Below are 17,419 nucleotides of genomic sequence, written 5' to 3'. Positions count from 1 at the left end.
TCTTTGTTCTGCTTGTGTTTACTTGAGAAGCAACAATCACACATTGTTCCTTTTTGCAAGGCACATTGTAACTGGCCTCCCACTAGACAGCAATGGGCAGGTTCATAAGTGAAATGCAAGCACCGTGGGATGGGGATGGGAGAACCAATGGACTGACCCCTTGAAAGCATTGAGGGACTGAGGTAAAACATCTGCATGCCTGGACTCACCTTCCTCTGTCCATAAGAAAGCATCTATGTTATACCTGTTTTCAGTACCAAAACGGTTGAGCAAATAAAAATATCTGAATTTTCCAATCGAGCCTGGGGCAAGGATTTCATGCTCCAAAAAGGAGAAGAACTACATTTTTAAAGGGCTGAATGAATATTGTTGAGGTATGACTTGAGGGCTTCGAACCAACCTGTAGATGATTCTATCTTAGCGGCAACTGGCTTTTTTGACCCAGGTGTACCAGAGAGGGGCCGTTTCCACACGGCTTACCTTCCCTCGGAACAACCCGGAACATCGCGCAAAAAATGCGGAAGATCGCGTTTTCTCGCGCAAGAAAACACAATCTTCCACGTTTTTTGCACGATGTTCTGGGTTGTTCCGAGGGAAGGTAAGCTGTGTGGAAACGGCCATGATGTCAATCCAACAAACTGTAGTAGATAATCTTGCTGCTCCAAGAGATGTCTTTGTATCTACATTGTTTCAGGTAGGCAGCCATGTTGGTCTGAAGTAGAAGAGCCAATTTGCGTCAAGTAGAACCTTAAATACCAAATAGATTTCCAGGGTATGAGCTTTCAAGAGAGAAGAAGGGAGCTTTGATCTCAAAAGCTCATGCCCTGAAAATCTCGTTGGTCTTGAAGGTACTACTGGATTCCAATTCTGCTTTTGTATCTAGGTAATCTTTTTGACTGGAGTGCCAAAGAAACCCCCACAGCGTCTACCTGAGAAGATTTTGGTGGGCTAGCAAACAAAGGGAGAGGCAACAACTGTTCTTGACCAGACGGAGCAAGCAGAATTCTCAGTGATGTCTCTGGGCCAAGCTACAAGTGACGAATGACACAGGTTAGACACTTGTCAGCTTCCCTCAACTTTTGATGGGAAATGTAGGCATCCTGGTCTTGCATCTTGGCTCTCCGACTGCTGTCCAATGGATGTTTCAACTGTCACTTGTCCAACATTCTGCCAAGCTGCCTACATTTCCCATCAAAACTTGAGGGAAGCTGACAAGTGTCCAACCTGTGTCATTGGTCACTTGTAGTTTGGCCCTCAGTCCCTTGGCCAGAGAACTGACCCTTTGCATTGAGCAAAACCAACTGGTGTGCTGCCATTTAGCATGGGCTGAGATTGTGGTGCAGTGGCAGGCCAACAAATTGTTCCAGGGTATAAGCGTTCATGAATTCAAGTTCACTTGGTCAGATAAGTTAGGAAAGTTAGGCATCTATGGAAGGTGTTCATTACAAGAATGGAAAGCCATGTTAGAGTCCAAAGATAAAACTCTTGTTCAGATCTCAGAAGCTAAGCAGGGTTGGCCTTGGTTAGTAATTGGATGGGAGACCTCAAATAAAGACCTCCAACGAAGACCTGGGTTGCAGAGGTAGGAAATGGCAAACCACCTCTGTTAGTCTCTTGCCATGAACACACCACTAGGGATCGCCATAAGTCAGCTATGACTTGAGGGCAGGATTGAATCCATTTTCATTCAATTTGTACTTTTCTAATGCAAGCAGTTGTACCCCAAAAGATGTTTTCAAAACACAGTTTTAACTCCTTTATTTCCCCCTAATCAGGATGTATGCAAAGTTGCTAAACCTCTACTATCTAGGGGGTTGGTGTCTCAATCAGATTATAAGCTCTTGATAGATTTAATTTCTCCAGAACTGTCTAATGTGCCTCATCTCAATATAGCTGGAAGTGTTTCCAATGGTAGAAACACCATTAATTGTAAATTTAAGTCCTTTCAGGTCTCCAGAAAGCCCAGTCCATTGTCTTCTTTGCTAAACAATGAATTATTAGACTCTGTTCATTCAAGTTTAACGCAATCTTTCTGCGTTCTGCCGATAGAAGAATGGGATAATATAATAGAGAGACTTGGGACCCTCCAGAATGATTTGCAATTAATTAGCCAGAATCCAAAGTAGTTTCTTTGTTCTGTGATGGTTAGTGCTGATGATCCTATTAATTCTTTCTGTAAGAATGGGCCTATACCCCCATATAAATCTATGGGTTTTATTGTCCCTACTTCAATTAAAGAAGTATCCTGTGATCCTAGTTTCCTTAAGGAATCTGTTCCTGGCCATCTTGAACCTAAAATAATAATTCATTCTACTAAAAATAGCTCTAATTTGAGTACGATTAATTCTGTTTCAATGAACTCCCACAGCAACCTTATTTAAATGTTTTAAGCTGGAATCCAACTAGCTGGAATGCCAAGACTAGTTGTTTTGAAACTAAATCTTTTCTAGTTTCTTTTAATATTATTTTACTATGGCAAATGTGGGACACTGATTATTTTTTTCCTGGCTATTTAGTCTGTTCTCAGTCAGCCACCACTAGTCTGGTAGGCAGTAAACCATGGGCTGGTTTACCCATTTGGTCTCCATATTGGCCTTTCAAAATCCTTCCGGCTGATTATTTAATCTTTGTAACTAGACTTATATTAATCACAGAATCATAGAATCATAGAGCTGGACAATCTAGTCCAATCCCCTGCCCAGTGCAGGAACAGCCTAAAGCATCCAGCCGTTCCTTGAAGACTGCCAATGAGGAGGAACTCATCGCCAAATTACTCTGAACATAAAGAAGTTTTTCTTAACGTCCAGCCGGTACCTTCCCACTTGTAGTTTAAACCCATTATTGTGAGTACTATCCTCTGTTGCCAACAGGAACAGCTCCCTTTCCTCCCCTGACAGCTTTTTAAATACTTAAAGAGCAATAATGTCTTTCCTCAGCCTCCTCTTCTCCAAACGGAACATTCTCAGGTCCCTCAGCCTTTCCTCGTAGGGCTTGGTCTTCAGGCCCCTGATCATCCTGGCTGCTCTCCTCTGCACCCTCTCGATTTTGTCCACATCCTTTTTGAGGTGAGGCCTCCAGAACTGCACGCAATACTCCAGGTAGGACCTGACCAACATGGTATATAGTGGGACAATGACATCCCATCATTAGACACTCTAATTATATGTTCTGTCTATAGTCCGCCATCAAATTCTACAGGTATATTTTAAAAATGGACTTATCTGGATAATATAATTGACAATTCAAATTATTTATTTCTTCTTGAGGAAGTTTTTAATGCTAGAATTGGTAGAGGTGATGACCATCTTTTCTTGAAACTTCTGGAACTTAATAGCAAAGAGTTTCTTAGCTCAGCATGGTTTAATAGATTGTCCAGGGATACTATGTGATTAATGTTGCAGGTTTAGAAATGGCTAAATTTGCTTTACAACGGAATTTAGTTCCTGAAAATGGATGTGTAGGGATTGATAAGGCAAACAGTTCATTGGGCCAGTTCACACATGTTCTCCACAGGTCCACCACAGGTCCTATTGATAGATGAGCTCTGGGTCATGTTCAGAATTTAATTCCTAGGCATGTGTGGACCCAATCTGTATCAGGAGAACCTTCTGCATAGAGAGGGAACTTTAACCTTCTCAAACACCATTTTCCTATCCTGAAATGGCCCCAAGGAGATGTTCTTTGCTCCCACTGGGGAAACACACACATACAGTTGGGCTACATGTAGGTTCCCAATGGGGCTAATAGTGGCTCCTCAGGCTATTTCAGGTCAAGAACAGCAAGAGAAACACTGAGATGCTCTCCCTGCCTGCCGTGGTCCCCATCCAAGTTCTCAGAGCACATCTGTTCACAGACACATAGAGGATACACTGACCGTAATGTGTAAATCGGTCCATAGGCTACTTTAAAAAGCCATTAAACTTTTGGATTTTTGCGAGACTTCAAGAAGGTCCTGTTGGTTGTTTTCAATTCATTTCATAGGAGAATCAGCAGACCTTCAGGAACGACATAGTCAGGGCCTGCAGTGGGCGAGTTCGTTAGCAAAAATTGGCAGCCCCAGGCCATTGAAAAGCAACTAAAGGCTTGAAATCCCATATAATTTACAACACATTATAACATATATAAGCGCACTCTATCCTGAAATTTAGAATTCCACTTCATTATAAATAAACTCATTCTACAAACTTATCTTTTTGCATTGTTAGATTTAGCTTGAGCATGAACATAACTGGCTAATTTATGAATCAAGATTATTTTCTAGATATTGTTGTTGATGGACCCTTGATTTTCCATTTTGCTACCATGCATATCTTTGCCGCTGTCCAGATCTGTCTTATTTACTCTTTCAATACTTTTAGGCAGGGCTTTTTTTCTGGGAAAAGAGGTGGTGGAACTCACCGGGTTGCCATCGGAAAAAATGGTCACATGGTTGGTGGCCCTGTACCCTGATCTCCAGACAGAGGGGAGTTTAGATTGCCCTGTGCGCCGGCGGCGCAGAGGGCGGGGCCACCGGCCATGTGACCATTTTCAAGAGGTTCCGGAACACCGTTCCACTACATTCCAGCTGAAAAAAAAGCCCTGCTTTTAGGGTCTATACTTTTTTTATCCCAGATAGTAGATCCTGGACTAAACATCTTTTATGTGTTATTCCTTTGGTGTACTGGGCTGATGTTCCATGGACAGTGTCGATTGTTCCTTTGTATTGATCCTTTGTATTACTAACTCTTCACACACACACAACTCTACAATCCCATGGGCTGTTGTGCATTCTCAGTCTCTGCAGATATAGCAAAAAGACATCCAAAGGGCACCTCTTATGGTGGAAAAAAATGTGAAAGGACTGACAGTTTGCTGCCCTTCAATGATACCTCCAAATCTGTGTTGAGCTAGCGCTACTTTTCTTCTGCACACACATACAAAACACCGTGCTGTCCCTGGAGGGGGAACCCTTCCCCGTTTTCCATCTTCTTGAGCCAATTCCAATTAATAACATTGACTTCAGGCTTGCTCTCTCTCCCTCTTTGTCACTCTGCCAGCTGAGGCCAGCCAATCAGCAGTCAGTCCTGATCTCAAGGCTGAATTATCAGACAGCTGGCCAGCACTTTGTTTCAGAAAAAAAAGTTTAACTTCAGGAAAAGGATCCTCCCCTGTGCAGCTTTTTACCATCTGCTGATTCAGCAAAGTCTACATTGTCAGAATATGATGCAAAGCTTCACTGTTTACTTTGTTACGGAGCCAGGGTTGGGAGGCTAGGTTTGTTCACACTTTCGGTGCACTGCCCGAGGAACTTGCTGGGAAAACTCTGAAAATGTGAGTTTATGAGCAAATGGTGAGGCTAATTATAGAAGAGGGAGAGTTTCAGGCCACTTTCAGAAGGGATGTTTATGCTAATCTTTGAAATCCCCCACATCTGTGTGATGAATGAAACTCAGGGCCAAACTACAAGTGACGAATGACACAGGTTGGACACTTGTCAGCTTCCCTCAAATTTTGGCGGGAAATGTAGGCAGCTTGGCGGAATGTTGGACAAGTGACAGTTGAAAAGTCCATTGGACAGCAGTCGGAGAGCCAAGCTGCAAGACCAGGACGCCTACATTTCCCATCAAAACTTGAGGGAAGCTGACAAGTATCCAACCTGTGCCATTCATCATTTGTAGCTTGGCCCTCAGACTGCCTTGACTGTGATCAGTGGCCCTTGCAAACATTACCCCCCCAAAATTAAGAATCGAATCCAAAACAGCATATAAAAACCCCTTCGATAAAATAACTTTAAAATCAAAGAAACAGTAGAGAACATGTCATTTATTTAATTATTTGCACCGTTTATAGTTTGCCTTTCTCACTGAGACTCAAGGCAGATTACACAGTGCGAGTTAGTACAGTCAAGGATATTTCAATAAACAATGTAATGTGTATATGCATTCAAATTTGCCGAGATTTAAACCAGCAGAAATACAATACACAGAGCTGGAGAAATGCTTAACAGAGCATTAGCAGTTCTAAGACTGAAATATTAACCAATATAGAGCTACTCAGTAGGGCCGTACTTAAAGCAGCTCATAGTAGTAAAATCTATGGTCCCTATCTCGTTACTGATGCATCTCTTTGAGACCACTAATTTCAGTTTGGCACCTATATCTTGTGCCATATCCATACATCCACAATCAAGTTACCCCTGTAGATTTCAAGTCACTGCACACCTGGGCTCTAAAGGCAGGGGCAACTTGGACAGGACTTCCCAAGATAAATCTCCAGAAATGTACGTTAATTTCTCAGAAGCTATGAGAGATGGCTCTCTCCATTCACGCTCTGCTTGTGATACTCCTTGGGGCGTCAGAAAAAGAGTCTATAAAACTGCTGTTTTGAGAAAAGGGTGTGGCTTCCGCTCTTCATCTCGCTGTCCTCATGCTGGTTCTTCCACCAAGGAAGGATTCCACCAAGCAGCGCACAAGAATCACGGAACTGTCCATGAGCCAGGAGAAGGGTGTTTGCCCCATCGGAGGCGAAGGATAACTGATGCCAAGTCTGGCCAGCAGGACATTCAGTCAGGGGGGCACAATGCCAAAGGTTCCATGTGTTTCTCTTTGCCTGTGAAATGCTTATTATCTGTCAGTCACATATTTATCTCCCTCTGGAATTAGGGAAAGTGTTGTGAGTTGAAGCAGACGGGGTCGTCCCCCTTTTCCAAACCATTCAGTCCCGCTGCCATCTCTGGTCAAACAGCTCAGCTTTCCAAAGAATTACAACAACCTGCAAAGCTGACAGCTCTAGTACATCCCTTTAAGCTCTCTTAGAGGGCAAAAACACCCCTATCGTCTGTCTCCAGCTGCAGCGTTGGGTCTAATGATTTCTGGTGCAGGAGGAAGGAAATTGCCCAAGCAGGAAATGCCCTTGTCATCTTTAGCAGAACAAGATAGTGGTAAAATAACTGGGTTATTTTCAGCATGCTGTGTTGTTGATGCATCTGGGCTTTTTTGGCATTGTGAAAGGTTTTGACATCCATTTGAGCGCAGAGGGCCCAGCTTCGACATCTGTTTTAGCACCAGCATTCAGACTTGAAATTTCTATAGAAGGAAGTGTCTTTAGAGCATGCAATCTTCTTCCTCTTTTGTTTTTAATTGTTGGTTTTATGTACTGTTTTTAAAAGTTGGTTATGTTCTTTTAATTATTTACCACCTTGAGGGCCCAAACTGGTGGCAGGGGGGCGGGGGGAGATGGCATACATATATTATATATAAATAAAATGAATAAATGTGCTTCCCCCGCCCAAAAAAAAATAAAAAGAAAAAAGAAACTTTAAAACAATGACTATCAGGCGAACAGCGTCCAAAGGAGTTAGCCATGTTAGTCTGTAGTTGCAAAACAGTATAGAGTCCAGTAGCACCTTTAAGACTGACAATAAAGTTGGTTAGTCTTAAAGGTGCTACAGGCCAACAGCATAACATCAGTTTTAGGGTAAATCTGGAAGTGACATCAGTCTTCTCTAGGAATTGCCAGAAACTCTATGGTTTTTCAGTGATTCCTAAAGAGATGTGATATCACTTCCAGATTTCCCAATGGCTGCCCCCCATGCTCTTCCCCAGTCACCTGATTAATATGGCTTGATTTCCTTTGGATTAACTCCCTGTGTTGTGGGTATTTCTTCTTGCTCTGAAGATTAAGGAAACCATATGAGAACCAATCAAAGTGATATGAAGGAAAATTAATTTAGGTTGGGCAAACACAGTTACTAGTTCTCATTCAATAATAACCCCAACTGTTACCTGGAATGGTCTCCTTGTGAGTAAATAGAGTGGGGCATTAGCAAGTAAGGAAGACAGCTATGCAAGACACTGGTAACCACAGGATCTTTCTCACCCATAATTTACGGAGTCCTTTCCCAAGGATACACACATGAAGCCGGTGTTCTTAATCAAAGGATAATTATTTTATTCGAGGGGCAAATGCATACACCCAAGATTGCATGCAAACACACAAGTGGCCTAGGAAAAGCAGTGGTGAAGATGGAATAGCTATTAAAGATGGCGGAGGCTGGGCCGACTGCTTACACAACCAGCTTTTCACATGGTGGAAAGGGGAGCAAGAGCTCCCAAAAGGCGAAATTGGGAATGATAGAATCTGTACGACACTGATGTTCTACTCAGGAACGCAATTGTCTAAGAGGGAACACAAAAGCCGGCTGGATGCAATCCAATGGCCCCAGCTCCAGTCCCTGGCATCTCTGCTTAAATTGTCTCAGATAGCAGGTAGGGAAAAAAACTTTATCTGCCTGGAGAACCACTCCCACTCAAAGTACACAAAGAAGAAGGGTATAGCTTCACCCATTTCACCTCTCACCTGCACTTCTGCCAGCCCGAAAGTTTATTTTATTTATGCTCCACTTTTCTCCCGAATGGAAGGAAGGTAGCATGTTCTAGTCCAGTCTCATCAGCTCTCAGAAGCTAAGCGTGGTCAGCCTTGGTCAGAACTTGGATGGGAGACCACCAGGGAAGACTGGGGTAGCTTTACAGAGGGAGGCCAAACCACCTCTGCTTCTCACATGCCTTAAAAACTGATTGTTGGGGTCATCATGAATTGGTTGCAACTTGACAGCATGGAACTATGTACATTTCTCCCCAATGGGAAGCGAAAGTGGCTTACAACATCGTTGTCCCCTCTTCCATTTTATCTTCACAACATCAACTCTCTGAAGTCAGGATGAGAGTGTGATTGACCTAAGGTCTCTCAATGAGCTTCCATGGCAGCAGTGGGGGGACCTCCAAGATCCTGATCTGACACTTTAGCCTCCTCTTCAATGGTGCTGGGCTTGTCTTCCTCTTGGCCACTCTTGGCGTGAATGGAGGCAAACATCCATCACCTTCTTGACCTACACCATCTGGGACCTGTGTGGGCTGGCAAAATACCTCTAGCTAAGTTTGAACTCTATGGCAGACTTTGCTCTCATGGCTGAATTCGGTGTATTTTCCAAATAAATGTTTGAGTCTGATTGTGTTTCAGTCCACACAACAAATTACAATTCCAGCCATGTTCTGCCTTCCTCCCTGCTCATTATTCTGGGCTCATGTTTGGTTCACTCCCGAGTGGCTCATCCAAATGATAAGAAATTTAGTCATGATTTGCTCTTTTGGTAATTGCTTTTTTTTTAAAATTGTGTTTTTAAGGAGGTACACATGGCCTTAATTTAAGTGTTTGGGTTTTTAAAAAGTGTAGCTTAAAATTTCTGACTGGCTCAAGTGCCATGGATTTAAATCCAAGGATGATTTAAACAAGCGATCGAACAAATAATAACCGCATCATGGCTCCTCACTTCTTCTGTGCAGCCAGCCATCTCTCTACCATCACTCGATTGCTTGGCTGGATAAACAAGAAACACATTTTAAAGAATGGTCTTATTTTCCCTTTTAAATCACTTCTGAGTCCCTCCCTAACCCTTTTGGTTAGGAAATTTGGGATCCAGTTTCCCTAATGCCTTTAGACTCTGCAAGATGTTTTTATGGGCACCAACTGACTGAATATTTTGCTTTCCTGTGACTTTTGGATTTCTCATGTGTGGAAACTGTCTCATATTGCGGTATTTGGAGCCCTTCGCCTGCTAATTCTGAACTGATTTACAGATGGATCCAGGCAGCTGTAAAAAAATTAAAACACCGCAGTCGAATCTTCTGCCCAGTGCTGCTCTCCTGAGGAGGGACCCAGTTCTCTGCATTTAATCCCCAGCTCAGATGAGAACTTCAAATGTGTTCTTTAAAATCCCAAATGTTAAATATGGTGTTACTACAGCTCAGAGCGATAGTAGCAGCATCCCTCTGTCAAACTATAAGTCCTGGTGTATTTTGAGTAGGGTATAGGGTATGGGTATTGAAAGATAGTTTTCCCACAAGCATGTGCACAGGGCAGTTCAGTGCCAGAGATGCTCTAAGCGAGTGATCTTCAATATTTCCAAATAGGGTTGCCAGGCCCCCTCAAACTCCCGGTGGGGGGATTGGGGCCTGGCACTCACCTTTCTGGGGCGGTGGGGTGCACGTGCGCTACCGCAAGTGTGATGATGTCTCTTCCGGGAAGTGATGTCATCACACTCCGCCGCCCCCCCCGGAACGCGACCATGTGCCGCAGGGGCTTGGATCAGGGCCACTGTGGAGGGGCAGGCCTCCACAGTGGCCCCAAACGGGCCCGGTCCGCACCAAAATGGGCTCATTTCGGGCCCATTTTGGTGCGGATCGGGCCCATTTTGAGCCACTGCAGAGCACAGGAGCGCTCCTGCACTCTGCAGTGGCCCCGATCCAGGTGGCTGATGTGCACGGGAGCGTGCAGCGCCACAGGGGAGCGTACACAGAAAGTGCACACACCCCGCCAGCCAGGTAAGTGAGAGCGGGGTGTGAGGGGGGGCGGGGGATCCGCCGCCCCACCGGGGGTATGGCATCCCTATTTCCAAACCCGGGATCCACTAAGAGATAAGCACCTGACAGTGTCATGTGTACACTTGTCTCTTAGTGGTCATGGATATCAAACCCCTGTCTTCAGTCTCAATCTGCCATCATCACGAAATTGAGGACCAAGAGAAAAAATGAGCAGCAAATGGCCTCCATAGTGCCACTGTGGGAATTTCTGCATGTCTCTGTAGCCTTTACAATACAGATTAGGGGAAATTCCTAGCATGTCTCCCAGAAGTGAGATCACATCTTCTCCACCCTCTCAAGGCACCATCCTCAAAATTTCCCAGCATTTTCCTAGGCAGTTTTAGCAACCCCAGTATAGGACAGGAAGAGGGGGAAGTCAGGGTTATGACCTCACCAGAGTCAAAGCTAAGACTGTGGTCAGCAGACCAAGAGAGACAGGGACTTGAAACACAAGGGAAGTGTACCATAGTGAGGAACAAGCCAAAGTCAGAGTCAGGGAGGAATTCTCTCCGCTGCTTAGCAACCTCATCTCACTGTAAGGCTGCCAGGTCCCACCCTGGCAACCAGCAGGGAGCAGGGGAGCTTACCGTGTGTCAGAAGTGCTTGCTTGCCATGTTGTCACATTGCTGGATATGTGCTGATGTCACTTCGATAAGTGTTGTCATCACATCACCTTCTGGAACCACTCTGGTATTTGGGCAAAAATCTATGAGTTTTGCCCAAATACTAGGGCTTCTATCAGCAACTTTATGACATCACTTCTGGGCATATAGGAAGTGATGTCAGCATGTTGCCACACTACCCAGCCTCCCCCTGTTTCCTGCTCTTCCCCCCTCCTCCACTGTCTAGCTAAGCGGCCCCAGAAGGCATCTGGCAACTTCATCTTGTCATCCCAGATTTTGTTCTTCAACTGCAGACCAACATGGCTACCCACCTGAAACGATATTCACAGAAGGCACCACATCCAGCCACCTGGAGTGAAAATCCATCAACCTTACAAAAAAAACCCAAACCGTTACATTATAAAGATTGGTCCTTTTTTCCACTCCTAGTATCTGACGGAGGAAGCTTTGACTCTCAAAAGCTCATACCCTGGAAATCTAGTTGGTCTTTAAGGAGCTATTGGACCCAGATCTTGCTCTTCAGCTACAGACCCACACAGCTACCCACCTGAAACTATCTTCATCTTGCTGTTCCTCTCAACATGCATGCAAAGTGAGGCAAAAGGCGTGACACCCTTGTGCTTTGCTAATGTTGCATATCTTTCCGGTGGGGCCAAACTACACACTACAGTGTTTCACTATCTGCGTCTCAGTTCCCTGACCTGTTTTTTCACTCAGACAATCAAATGGCAGCAGCGATGTTCCCTTTTGCTTGCAAGTCAGGAACAGGGCATTCCCCCAGGTTCCTGTTCTTAGGCAGAGATGGGTGAACTCAAAATACCATCAAATTATTTGCAAGGAGATAAGAGGATGGGGAGCAACTTGTTTCAGGATGAGGGAGCTCACAAGGTCTATAATTCTAACTAACAACCAGAACTAACTGAGCAGGACAGTAGACAGTCTGACCAATAGAGTCCAGTAGCACCTTTAAGACTAACCAATTTATTTGTAGCATAAGCTTTCGAGAACCACAGCTTTTGAAAGCTTGTGCTCCAAATAAGTTGGTTAGTCTTAAAGGTGCTACTGGGCTCTCTACTATTTTGCAACTACAGACTAACACGGCTAACTCCCCTGGATCTATACTGGAGCAGGGACTCCAGCCCATGAGACTAAACCAACAAAGACAAATATCAGGGGGAGGAGTAGACTTTTCCATTGCAATGTATACAATAAATACACTACAACATGTGGGCCCAGGAGGTGATGGCTGGGTGTACCTTGTGTGAGACAGCAAAACACCACTGAACTGGCCCCATCTAAAAATAAACCTTTTTTTCCCAAGCAGAAGGGTGAAATGTGCCTCCCATTTTAAGTCAGATTAGGGGGGAGCTATCAGAGATCTGACCATCATACCACTGGCTAGGGTTGCCATTTGCCAACATTCAGGTGGAGCAACCGCAAAGAACAAACCTACTGCAGTACGATCAAAGTCAAGGTGCCGAAAGCACTTAAACAGTTATATACAAAGACTTTATAACTAGTAACACACAACCAAGAGTCAAAACACAGTCAACTCTTGCTAGTGTGTTACTAGTTATAAAGGCTTTGTATATAACTGTTTAAGTGCTTTCGGCACCTTGACTTTGATCGTACCGCAGTAGGTTTGTTCTTCGCGGTTGCTCTTACTACGCGGTGCCCCTTTTTGTCCATTTCTAACATCCAGGTAGAGCCTGCAAAACTCTGGCAATTATAACTGATCTCCAGATTACAGAAATAGGTCTCCCTGAAGACAAAGGCTGCTTTGGAGGGTGGGATCTATGAAGTTATATCCCATGGAGTTCTCTCTCATTCCCAAAACTCGCAGTCCTGAGGGTTCATCCCCCAAATCTCCAGGAATGTCCTAACTCAGAGCTGGTGAGTGACACTGGCAGGTGTGGGTTTGCCATAGGGCTGCCAGCCTCCTGATGGTGGCTGGAGATCTCCTGGAATTACAACTGATCTCCAGGCCATAGAGATTAGTTCCCAGAGAGACAATGGCTGTTTGGGAGGGTGGCCTCTAGGTCATTATACCTTAATCAGGTCCCTCCCCTCCCCAAACCCTGCCCTCTCCAGGCTCTACCCCCAAATCCTCCAGGAATTTCCCAACCTTAAGCTGGCAACCATAGTTATCTCATTTTTGAACCCGTACTCTGTTGTGGTTTTGTTCTGATTGGCAGTCGGCTTAGCAAACAGTTGCCAAAACAATGAATAAAGGCCTTCTTTTTTGCCCTCTTGTTGTATTGGCGTGTTCTCCCAGATCTCCCACCCCGCACGCACACCCAACTGACTTTTCTTTCTTCCTCCATCCCACCCTGGTACTTATTTTCTGTTCAATGTGCTCAGGCAGATATGAAAACCATTCTGTTATCTGCTGCCACTTCTTTTCTGAACTGATCAACTGATCACTCGCTCAAGCGGCCTTATCACAGCGGTACGAAAAAGAAGAATAAAAAAAAGAGAATACGCCAATGGACCGTTTTGTTTTCCACAATCTTCTGTCAGTTCTCGCGGCCTGGATTTCTCCTGGCAGCATAATACATGTTTTCCTTTGAAACATCAAACGAGAATTGGATCTGAGTTAAGAAAACCCAGGAAAGTGCTTGAAAAATCTCCAAAGGGTGGAAAAATTTGCCTCCAGACCCCGTCTTCGAGGCTTGGTACCATCTGTATAAATCACTTTGAAATCTGCTGCAAATGGAAAACCTTTCAGAGATCATAAAAACTCACCAGGGAAGCCAAAGATAATAAAGAGGCCAAACTGTACAAACCTCGGGCAGAATATGTTATCCTTTCCACACACTTTCATCATGATATTTCTGTGTGCAAGACAGCAAGAAGTTTATTTTACCTATTGCCCAATATATATAATTTTTAAAAGGAATTGCTTCCAAGGCAGAGACAAATTCCCTACTAATCAGCAGCATTTGATATAGGGTGACAGGCAGTTTGCTATTCAGGGCATTGTGGCTATTCAGATTGGTGATTGGCTAGTTGGTTTAAGGGAAGCAGGGCCAGGGCTTTGCAATTACAGTGTACTACTAGACTCAGGTTGGTGGAGAGAGTCCTCCCTCTTTCTGCCATGACACTTATTGGGTGATCTTGGGCCAGCCAGCCTAACCCAGGGCTTTTTTTCGGCTGGAATGCGGTGGAACGGAGTTCCAGAACCTCTTGAAAATGGTCACATGGTTGGTGGCCCCGCCCCCTGATCTCCAAACAGAGGGGAGTTGAGATTGCCCTCTGCGCTGCCAAGCGGCGCAGAGGGCAATCTCAACTCCCCTCTGTCTGGAGATCAGGGGGCGGGGCCATCAACCATGTGACCATTTTCTCTGAGGGCAACCCACTGAGTTCCACCACCTCTTTTCCCAGAAAAAAAGCCCTGGCCTAACCTATGTCACAAGGTTAATGTTGCCAAGTCCCCTTGCCCTCCCTCTGGGTGGGGGTAACTGGCTCTCACCTTACTCTTACTCTTCGTGCAGTTCTGGCAAGTGCTGTTGTAGCGCAGACCCAGGAGTGCACAAACGTTTTGCACAGGGGTGAGTCCCGCCATGAAGTGGAGGAATGCTCTTGGGGCAGGGTGATGACATCACTCCTGAGCAGGGCTTTTTTTCTGGGAAAAGAGGTGGTGGAACTCAGTGGGTTGCCAGCACAGGGGACAACTCTTGTGGGAGGTGGTGGTGCCCCTGGTACCACATGTGCACGCGCAAAGTGCACGCACACTCCCAGGACTGCACAATGACGTCACTTTGGGTCAGTGGAACAAGGGGGGAGTTTTTTAAAGTTTAAATTGCCCTCGGTGAAAATGGTCACATGGCTGGTGGGCCCGCCCCGTGATGTCCAGACAGAGGGGAGTTTAAATTGCCCTCCATGCTGCTGGAGCGGCACAGAGGGCAATCTAAACTCTCCTCTGTCTGGAGATCAGGGGGCGGGGCCACCAGCCATGTGACCATTTTCAAGAGGTGCTGGAACTCTGTTCCACTGTGTCCCAGCTGAAAAAAAGCCCTGCTCCTGAGAGTGATATCACCCCACCCGGGAGCATGCCCGGGAGGCCTGTTCCCTCCCTTCCCCCCTTGCCAGCCAGGTGAGTGGTGGCAGGGGGCAGAGGGTGGGAGTGAGGGATCCCCCGTCCCCACCAGGGGAAAGGCACACAGGGTTGTTGTGAAATAAAATGGCCACTCTGCGCCCCTTGGAAAAAGGGTAGGAGCAAGTGGGATGATCAATAAGTTATGAAATTTAAGCATGATCCAATGCATTGGAGGCTTTTGGAAGGTAGAAGTTTGACTACTGCTAAGCACCGTGACAAATTGTTCAGGTTTATTTACTTGCTTACTTATATTGAAAGCCTTTCTACTCCCGTTGGGCACCCAGGGTGGCGAACATTAAAACATTTTTAAAAATGAAAATGTTTTTAAAACAATTGAAATTTAAAACAATAACATTTGGAACAGTCTAACAATAATTCAAAGACACACAAGCTCACAATATAAAGAACAGGGAGGAGGGCCAATAACAGCTATTGAGGGGGCGTGCCAAACAAAACAAAGTATTTTTCACCCACTGGCAGAAGACAGCAATGGAGGGGGACAGATGAATCTCCTTGGGGAGCGAGTTCCAAAGTTTTGGGGCCAGGACTGAATCAAGGGAAAGGTTCACTTGTTTCCCGACCCAGTTCAGAGTTCTGAAAGCAGGTGGTCCTTAAGGTATGCCTGCCTCAAGCCATATAGGGCTTTCAAGGTCGATACCAGCACTCTGAATTCAGCCTGGAAGCAAGCCAGCGTAGATGGAATAAGACTGGAGGTATATGGTCCCTGCAACCCACTCCAGTCAATATTCTGTCTACTAATGGTAGCTTCCAGATAGTCTTCAAGGGCAGCCAGATTGCCACTTCTGAGTTGGGGGATTCCTGGAGACTTTGGAAGACAGAAATGCGGGGTTTGGGAAGGGGAGAGAGCTCAGCATGGATATAATGCCGTAGAGTCCACCTTCTAAAACAGCTGTTTTCTTCCAGAAAAACTGATTTCTGTAGCCCAGAGATCAGCTGTAATTTCAGGAGACCTGCCCCCTCACCTGGAGGTTGGCATCCTTACAAGTTGCAGATGCCAAACTGGTCATTTCCTCCAACACATGAGAGAGAGAGAGAGGGCAATAATGCTCAGCGTGATTAGCTATCTTCTTAACAGCTCAGTCCTAGGGTCAGTAACTGCTTAGCATAGCAACTAACAGGTACGCCACCTGGAGCTCTTTGGAGGAAGGGTAAAATGTACTAGGCAGGTAGCAAGACAGGCTAGTCTGAGACTGATGACCCAAGGTCACTTTGTGAATTTTTCCTGGGCCGATTCCAGACGGGCACAAATAAAGCGAGTGCTTTCGCTTTTCCAGCGACCTCACTCGTAAAAACCCATAATGTCCCGTCCCTGCTTACCTCCGGTTCATGGCGCTGTGTTGCACTCCAGAAGTGGATGGTGTGAACGCCGTATTGCAGGTTTGCACACTTCTGGACGCTTCGTCGCCGTGGAGAGGCCCTCCCCTTTCCCTCCTTCCTTTGCCGGCTGGCCGACAACAATATTCTCTTAATTTTTTTTTTAAAACCGGGCACCATTTGCGCAGTTGCACGTTTGCGCACATCGAACTGCGCAAATGCGCACAAATGCACAAATGCACAAAAGTTGACGCTGTGTATTCGCATACCTGCACATTTGCGCATTTGCGCAAAACACATAAAAAAAATTAAAAAAAAAAACTGAAATGCGAACCAATGAAGGCCGCCGACGTCAACTGTGACGGGGAGGAAACAACCAATCCCGGGTACCTCAGTTGGCCGTGCGAACATCCGGAAGCGGGATGGCACGGCACGCTGCGAGACAAAGCGGATGGAGATGAAACTGAACGTGTGGCCAGTAAGCGATTATTTCCGCAGAAAAACTGCATTTTCTGGCCATCTGGAATCGGCCCTGGTGACATGGGATTTAAACTTGAGTCTCTCTCTCCCCTTGTTGCCAAGCAGGCCCCCTCCCCTGCTTTAAAGCCTGCTATGAACTGTGTTAAAGTTTCCTGCATTGCTGTTTCACTGCTGCACCAAAGACTGCTTTGCACGTGTGTGCTCTGATACACGTGTCAGTTTCCTGCCTGCGTGTCAATTGTCTTGCTGCTGCTATAGACTGTGTAGTTTGCTGACTCCATGTTCGGTTAACTGCACAAAAGGACTCTCTTTCTGGGCAGCCCTGCCCTGACCTGTATCTGGATTTCCCAGTGTGTGTTTGGACTCTGTTACAAGTGTGCCCCGTGCCTGCATTGCCATCTGCCACGGACCGTGCTTGTTCTTTGCCTTGGACTGTGTTTTGTGTGCTGTTCCCCCTGCCTCCATGGAAGCCTGCCTCATATGGG

The sequence above is a fragment of the Eublepharis macularius genome, chromosome 10 (assembly GCF_028583425.1).
Source record: "Eublepharis macularius isolate TG4126 chromosome 10, MPM_Emac_v1.0, whole genome shotgun sequence".
Classification (NCBI taxonomy): domain Eukaryota; kingdom Metazoa; phylum Chordata; class Lepidosauria; order Squamata; family Eublepharidae; genus Eublepharis; species Eublepharis macularius.
This window is presented reverse-complemented; position numbering follows the sequence as displayed.